Source organism: Nicotiana tabacum, chromosome 11 (genome assembly GCF_000715075.1).
Source record: "Nicotiana tabacum cultivar K326 chromosome 11, ASM71507v2, whole genome shotgun sequence".
NCBI classification, from domain to species: domain Eukaryota; kingdom Viridiplantae; phylum Streptophyta; class Magnoliopsida; order Solanales; family Solanaceae; genus Nicotiana; species Nicotiana tabacum.
The window spans coordinates 121,961,675-121,970,038 of NC_134090.1; positions in this window are offsets into that span (position 1 = coordinate 121,961,675).

Here is an 8,364-nt window from a genome sequence, read left to right on the forward strand (position 1 = left end):
TGGCAATCAAGCGCCAACCTGGAGAACAAAAAAATACAGTTCATGTTTTTCGCAAATAGGCGTCCACATGGAGAACAAGGGAATACAGTTTACGTTTTTGGCAATCAGGTGCCCACCTGGAGAACTAGGGAATTCAGTTCATGTTTTGGCAATCAGGCTTCCACCTGGAGAACAAGGGAATACAGTTCAAGTTTCGGTAATCAGGAACCCACCTGGAGAACAAGGGAATATAGTTCATGTTTCAGCAATCAGGCGCCCACCTGGAAAATGAGGGAATACAGTTCATATTTTGGGATTTAGGTGCCTACCTGGAGAATATGGTAATATAGTTCAAGTTTTTTGCAATCAGAGCCCACCTAGAGAACAAGGGAATATAGTTCAAGTTTTTGGCAATTAGGCGCCCACCTAGAGAACAAGGGATTACAATTAAAGTTTTGGCAATTAGGCGCCCACCTAGAGAACAAGGGATTACAATTAAAGTTTTGGCAATTAGGCTCCCACCTGGAGAACAAGGAAATACAGTTCAAGTTATGGTAATTAGGCGCCCACTAGAGATCAAGGGAATACAGTTCAAGTTTTGGCTTTCAGGCGCCCACCTAGAGAACAAGGGAATATAATTCACGTTTTTGGCAATCAAGCGCCAACCTAGAGAATGAGGGAATACAGTTCAAGTTTTTGCCAAGCAGAAGCTCACCTGGAGAACAAGGGAATACTGTTCAAGTTTTGGCAATCAGGTGCCCACCTGGAGAACAAGGGATTATAGTTCAAGTTTTGGCAATCAGGCGCCCACCTGGAGAACAAAGGAATACAGTTCAAGTTTTTAGCAATCAGGAACTTACTTAGAGAACAAGGGAATGCACTTGAAGTTTTGAAAATCAGGTGACCACCTTGAGAAGAAGGAAATACAGTTCAAATTTTGCTAATCATGCGCCCACCTAGAGAACAAGGGACTACAACTTATGTTTTGGCAATCAGGTGCCCACCTAGAGAACGAGGGAATACAGTTCAAGTTTTGGCTTCCAGGCGCCCACCTGGGGAATATGGAAATACAATTATCGTTTTTGACAATCAAGCGCCCACCTGCAGAACAAGGGAATACAGTTCAAGTTTTTGGCAATCAGGCTCCCACCTGGAGATCAAGGGAATATAGTTCATGTTTTTGGCAATCAGAAGCCCACCTGGAGAACAAGGGAATGCAGTTCAAGTTTTGGTAATCAGGCTCCCACCTAGAGAACAAGGGAATACAGTTCAAGTTTTGGCAATCAAACGCCCACCTGGAGAACAAGGGAGTACAGTTCAAGTTTCGGTAATCAGACGCCCACATGGAGAACGAGGGAATACAGTTCAAGTTTTGGGATTTAGGCGCCCACTTGGAGAATAAGGGAATACAGTTCAAGTTTTTGGCAATCAATGCCAACCTGGGGAACAAGGGAATACAGATCAAGTTTAGGCAATCAGGTGCCCACATAAAGAACAAGGGAATATAGTTCAAGTATTATCAATCAGGCACCCACCTGGAGAACAGGGGAATACAGTTTAGGTTTTTGCAATTAGGCGCCCACCTGGAGAACATGGGAATACAGTTCAAGTTTTGGCAATTATGCACCCACATGGAGAAAAAGGGAGTACAGTTCAAGTTTTGGCAATTAGGCGTCCTCCTGGAGAATGAGGGAATACAGTTCTTGTTTTGACAATCAACGCCTACATGGAGAACAAGGGAATACACTTCAAGTTTTGGCAATCAGGAACCTACCTGGAGAATAAAGGAATACAGTTCAAGTTTTGGAAATCAGGTGCCCACCTAGAGAACAAGGGAATAGAGTTCATGTTTTGGCAATCAGGTGACCACATGGAGAACAAGGGAATACAGTTCAAGTTTTTACAATTAGGTGCCCACCTGGAGAACTGGTGAATACAGTTCAAGTTTTGGTAATCAGGCGCCCACCTGGAGAACAAGGGAATATAGTTCAACTCTTGGCAATCAGGCGCCCACCAGGAGAACAAGGGAATACAGTTCAAGTTTTGGCAATCAGGTACCCACCTAGAGAATAAGGGAATACAGTTCAAGTTTTGGCAATCAGGCGCACACCTGGAGAATAAGGGAATACAGTTCAAGTTTTGGCAATCAGGCTTCCACCTAGAGAACAAGCGAATGCAGTTCAAGTTTTGGCAATCAAGCGCCCACCTGGAGAACGAGGGAGTACAGTTGAAGTTTTGGTAATCAGGCTCCCACATGGAGAACAGGGGAGAACAGTTCAAGTTTTGGCAATCAGGCACCGACATTGAGATCAAGGGAATACAAATCAAGTTTTGGAAATCAGGCGCCCACTTGGAGAACAAGTGAGTACAGTTCAAGTTTTGGTAATCGGGCTCCCACCTGGAGAACAAGGTAATACAGTTCAAGTTTTTGCAATCAAGCACCCACCTGGAGAACAACGTAGTACAGTTCAAATTTTGGTAATCAGGTGCCCACATGGAGAACGAGGGATTATAGTTCATGTTTTGGCAATCAGGCGCCCACCTGGAGAACAAAGGAATATAGTTCAATTTTTAGCAGGAGCCTACTTAGAGAACAAGGGAATGCACTTGAAGTTTTGAAAATCAGGTGACCACCTTGAGATGAAGGAAATACAGTTCAAATTTTGCTAATCATGCGCCCACCTAGAGAACAAGGGAGTACAACTTAAGTTTTGGCAATCAGGTGCCCACCTAAAGAACGAGGGAATACAGTTCAAGTTTTGTCTTCCAGGCGCCCACCTGGGGAATATGGGAATACAATTCACGTTTTTGACAATCAAGCACCCACCTGCAGAACAAGGGAATACAGTTCAAGTTTTTGGCAATCAGGCTCCCACCTGGAGATCAAGGGAATATAGTTCATGTTTTTGGCAATCAGGCGCCCACCTGGAGAACAAGGGAATACAGTTCAAGTTTTGGTAATCAGGCTCCCACCTAGAGAACAAGGGAATACAGTTCAAGTTTTGGCAATCAAACGCCCACCTGGAGAACAAGGGAGTACAGTTCAAGTTTCGGTAATCAGGCGCCCACATGGAGAACGAGGGAATACAGTTCAAGTTTTGGGATTTAGGCGCCCACTTGGAGAATAAGGGAATACAGTTCAAGTTTTTGGCAATCAATGCCAACCTGGGGAAAAAGGGAATACAAATCAAGTTTAGGCAATCAGGTGCCCACATAGAGAACAAGGGAATATAGTTCAAGTATTATCAATCAGGCACCCACCCGGAGAACAGGGGAATACAGTTTAGGTTTTTGCAATTAGGCGCCCACCTGGAAAACATGGGAATACAGTTCAAGTTTTGGCAATTATGCGCCCACATGGAGAAAAAGGGAGTACAGTTCAAGCTTTGGCAATTAGGCGTCCTCCTGGAGAATGAGGGAATACAGTTCTTGTTTTGACAATCAACGCCTACATGGAGAACAAGGGAATACACTTCAAGATTTGGCAATCAGGAACCTACCTGGAGAATAAGGGAATACAGTTCAAGTTTTGGAAATCAGGTGCCCACCTAGAGAACAAGGGAATATAGTTCATGTTTTGGCAATCAGGTGACCACATGGAGAACAAGGGAATACAGTTCAAGTTTTTACAATTAGGTGCCCACCTGGAGAACAGGTGAATACAGTTCAAGTTTTGGCAATCAGGCGCCCACCTGGAGAACAAGGGAATATAGTTCAACTCTTGGCAATCAGGCGCCCACCAGGAGAACAAGGGAATACAGTTCAAGTTTTGGCAATCAGGTACCCACCTAGAGAATAAGGGAATACAGTTCAAGTTTTGGCAATCAGGCGCACACCTGGAGAATAAGGGAATACAGTTCAAGTTTTGGCAATCAGGCTTCCACCTAGAGAACAAGCGAATGCAGTTCAAGTTTTGGCAATCAAGCGCCCACCTGGAGAACGAGGGAGTACAGTTGAAGTTTTGGTAATCAGGCTCCCACATGGAGAACAGGGGAGAACAGTTCAAGTTTTGGCAATCAGGCACCGACATGGAGATCAAGGGAATACAAATCAAGTAAGGAAATCAGGCGCCCACTTGGAGAACAAGTGAGTACAGTTCAAGTTTTGGTAATCGGGCTCCCACCTGGAGAACAAGGTAATACAGTTCAAGTTTTTGCAATCAAGCACCCACCTGGAGAACAATGTAGTACAGTTCAAATTTTGGTAATCAGGTGCCCACATGGAGAACGAGGGATTATAGTTCAAGTTTTGGCAATCAGGCGCCCACCTGGAGAACAAAGGAATATAGTTCAAGTTTTTAGCAGGAGCCTACTTAGAGAACAAGGGAATGCACTTGAAGTTTTGAAAATCTGGTGACCACCGTGAGATGAAGGAAATACAGTTCAAATTTTGCTAATCATGCGCCCACCTAGAGAACAAGGGAGTACAGCTTAAGTTTTGGCAATCAGGTGCCCACCTAGAGAACGAGGGAATACAGTTCAAGTTTTGGCTTCTAGGCGCCCATCTGGGGAATATGGGAATACAATTCACGTTTTTGACAATCAAGCACCCACCTGCAGAACAAGGGAATACAGTTCAAGTTTTTGGCAATCAGGCTCCCACCTGGAGATCAAGGGAATATAGTTCATGTTTTTGGCAATCAGAAGCCCACCTGGAGAACAAGGGAATGCAGTTCAAGTTTTGGTAATCAGGCTCCCACCTAGAGAACAAGGGAATACAGTTCAAGTTTTGGCAATCAAACGCCCACCTGGAGAACAAGGGAGTACAGTTCAAGTTTTGGTAATCGGGCTCCCACCTGGAGAACAAGGTAATGCAGTTCAAGTTTTTGCAATCAAGCACCCACCTGGAGAACAACGTAGTACAGTTCAAATTTTGGCAATCAGGTGCCCACATGGAGAACGAGGGATTATAGTTCAAGTTTTGGCAATCAGGCGCCCACCTGGAGAACAAAGGAATATAGTTCAAGTTGTTAGCAATCAGGCGCCTACTTAGAGAACAAGGGAATGCACTTGAAGTTTTGAAAATTAGGTGACCACCTTGAGATGAAGGAAATAAAGTTCAAATTTTGCTAATCATGCGCCCACCTAGAGAACAAGGGAGTACAGCTTAAGTTTTGGCAATCAGGTGCCCACCTAGAGAATGAGGGAATACAATTCAATTTTTTGCTTCCAGGCACCCACCTGGGTAATATGGGAATACAATTCATGTTTTTGACAATCAAGCGCCCACCTGCAGAACAAGGGAATACAGTTCAAGTTTTTGGCAATCAGGCACCCACCTGGAGATCAAGGGAATATAGTTTATGTTTTTGGCAATCAGGCGCCCACCTGGAGAACAAGGGAATACATTTCAAGTTTTGGTAATCAGGCTCCCACCTAGAGAACAAGGGAACACAGTTCAAGTTTTGGGATTTAGGCGCCCACTTGGAGAATAAGGGAATACAGTTCAAGTTTTTGGCAATCAACGCCAACCTGGGAAACAAGGGAATACAGTTCAAGTTTAGGCAATCAGGTGCCTACATAGAGAACAAGGGAATATAGTTCAAGTATTATCAATCAGGCACCCACCTGGAGAACAGGGGAATACAGTTCAGGTTTTGGAAATTAGGCGCCCACCTGGAGAACATGGGAATACAGTTCAAGTTTTGGCAATTATGCGCCCACATGGAGAAAAAGGGAGTACAGTTCAAGTTTTGGCAATCAGGCGTCCACCTGGAGAATGAGGGAATACAGTTCAAGTTTTGACAATCAACGCCTACATGGAGAACAAGGGAATACACTTCAAGTTTTGGTAATCAGGAACCTACCTGGAGAATTAGGGAATACAATTCAAGTTTTGGAAATCAGGTGCCCACCTAGAGAACAAGGGAATACAGTTCATGTTTTGGCAATCAGGTGCCCACATGGAGAACAAGGGAATACAGTTCAAGTTTTTGCAATTAGGTGCCCACCTGGAGAACAGGGGAATACAGTTCAAGTTTTGGCAATCAGGCGCCCACCTGGAGAACAAGGGAATATAGTTCAAGTCCTGTCAATCAGGCGCCCACCTGGAGAACAAGGGAATATAGTTGAAGTTTTGGCAATCAGGTACCCACCTGGAGAATAAGGGAATACAGTTCAAGTTATGGCAATCAGGCGCCCACCTGGAGAACAAGGGAATACAGTTCAAGTTTTGGCAATCAGGCTCCCACCTAGAGAACAAGCGAATGCAGTTCAAGTTTTGGCAATCAAGCGCCCACCTGGAGAACAAGGGAGTACAGTTGAAGTTTTGGTAATTAGGCTCCCACCTGGAGAACAGGGGAGTACAGTTCAAGTTTTGGCAATCAGGCACCCACATGGAGAATAAGGGAATACAATTCAAGTATTAGCAATCATGCACCCACCCGGAGAACAGGGGAATACAGTTCAAATTTTTGCAATAAGGCGCCCACCTGGAGAACAGGGGAATACAATTCAAGTTTTGGCAATCAGGCACTCAACTGGAGAACAAGGGAATACTGTTCAAGTTTTGGCAATCAGGCACCCACCTGGAGAACAAGGGAATATACTTCAAGTTTTGGCAATCAGGCTCCCACTTGGAGAACAAGGGAATATAGTTCATGTTTTGGCAATCAGGCTCCCACCTGGAGAACAAGGGAGTATAGTTCAAGTTTTGGCAATCAAGCACCCACCTAGAGAACAAGGGATTACAGTTAAAGTTTTGGCAATCAGGCGCCCACATGGAGAACAAGGGATTACATTTCATGTTTTTAGCAATCAAGCACCTATCAAGAGAACAAGGGATTACAATTGAAGTTTTGGCAATCAGGTGCTCACCTGGAGATCAAGGGAATACAGTTCATGTTTTGGCAATCAAGCGCCCACCTGGAGAATAAGGGAGTACAGTTCAAGTTTTGGCAATCAGGCGCCCACCTGGAGAACGAGGGAATAAATTTCAAGTTTTGCCGTTCAGGCGCCTACTATGGAGAACACGGGAATACAATTCATGTTTTTGGCAATCAAGCTCCCACCTGGAGAACAAGGGAATACAGTTCAAGTTTTTGGCATGCGCCCACCTAGAAAACAAGGGAATACAATTCATGTTTTTGGCAATCAGGAGTCCACATGGAGAACAAGGATATACAGTTCAAGTTTTGGCAATCAAGCAACCAAATTGAGAACAAGGTAATACAGTTGAAGTTTTGGCAATGAGGCACCTACTTGGAAAACAAGGAAATACAGTTGAAGTTTTGGCAATCAGGCGCAAACATGGAAAAAAGGGAATACAGTTCAAGTTTTGGCAATTAGGCGCACACGTAGAGAATAAGGAAATACAGTTCAAGTTTTGGCAATCAGGCGCCTACCTGAAGAACAAGAGATTACAGTTCAAGTTTTGTCAATCAGGCACCCACCTGGAGAACAAGGGAATACAGTTCATGTTTTGGCAATCAGGAGCCCACCTAGAGAACAAGGGAATACATTTCAAATTTTGGCAATCAGACGCCCACCTGGAGAACAAGGGAATACATTTCAAGTATTGGCAATCAGGCACCCACATGGAGAATAAGGGAATACAAATCAAGTTTTGGAAATCAGGCGCCCACTTGGAGACCAACGGAATACAGTTCAAGTTTTGGAAATCAGGCGCCCACCTGGAGAACAAGGGAATACAGTACAAGTTTTGGCAATCAAGCGCCCATCTGGAGAACAAGGGAGTACAATTCAAGTTTTGGTAATCGGGCTCCCACCTGGAGAACAAGGTAATACAGTTCAAGTTTTTGCAATCAAGCGCCCACCTGGAGAATAATGTAGTATAGTTCAAATTTTGGCAATCAGGAGCCCACCTGGAGAACGAGGGAATATAGTTCAAGTTTTGGCTTTTAGGCACCCACCTGGAGAACAAGGGAATACAATTCACGTTATTGGAAATCTAGCGCCCACCTGGAGAACAAGAAAATATAGTTCATGTTTTTGGCAAACGGGCGTCCACCTGGAGAACAAGGGAATATAGTTTATGTTTTTGGCAATCAGGCGCCCACCTGGAGAACAGGGGAATACAATTCATGTTTTGGCAATCAGGCACCCACCTGGAGAACAAGGGAATATAGTTCATGTTTTGGCAATCAGGCTTCCACCTGGAGAACAAGGGAATACAGGTTATGTTTTGGCAATCAGGCTCCCACCTGGGGAACAAGGGAGTAAAGTTCAAGTTTTGGCAATCAGGCACCTACCTGGAGAACAAGAGAGTACAGTTCAAGTTTTGGCAATCAGGCACCTACCTGGAGAACAAGGGAATACATTTCAAGTTTTGGCAATCAGGCGCCCACCTGGAGAACAAGGCAATACTGTTCAAGTATTGGCAATCAGGCACCCACCTGGAGAATAAGGGAATACAGTTCAAGTTTTG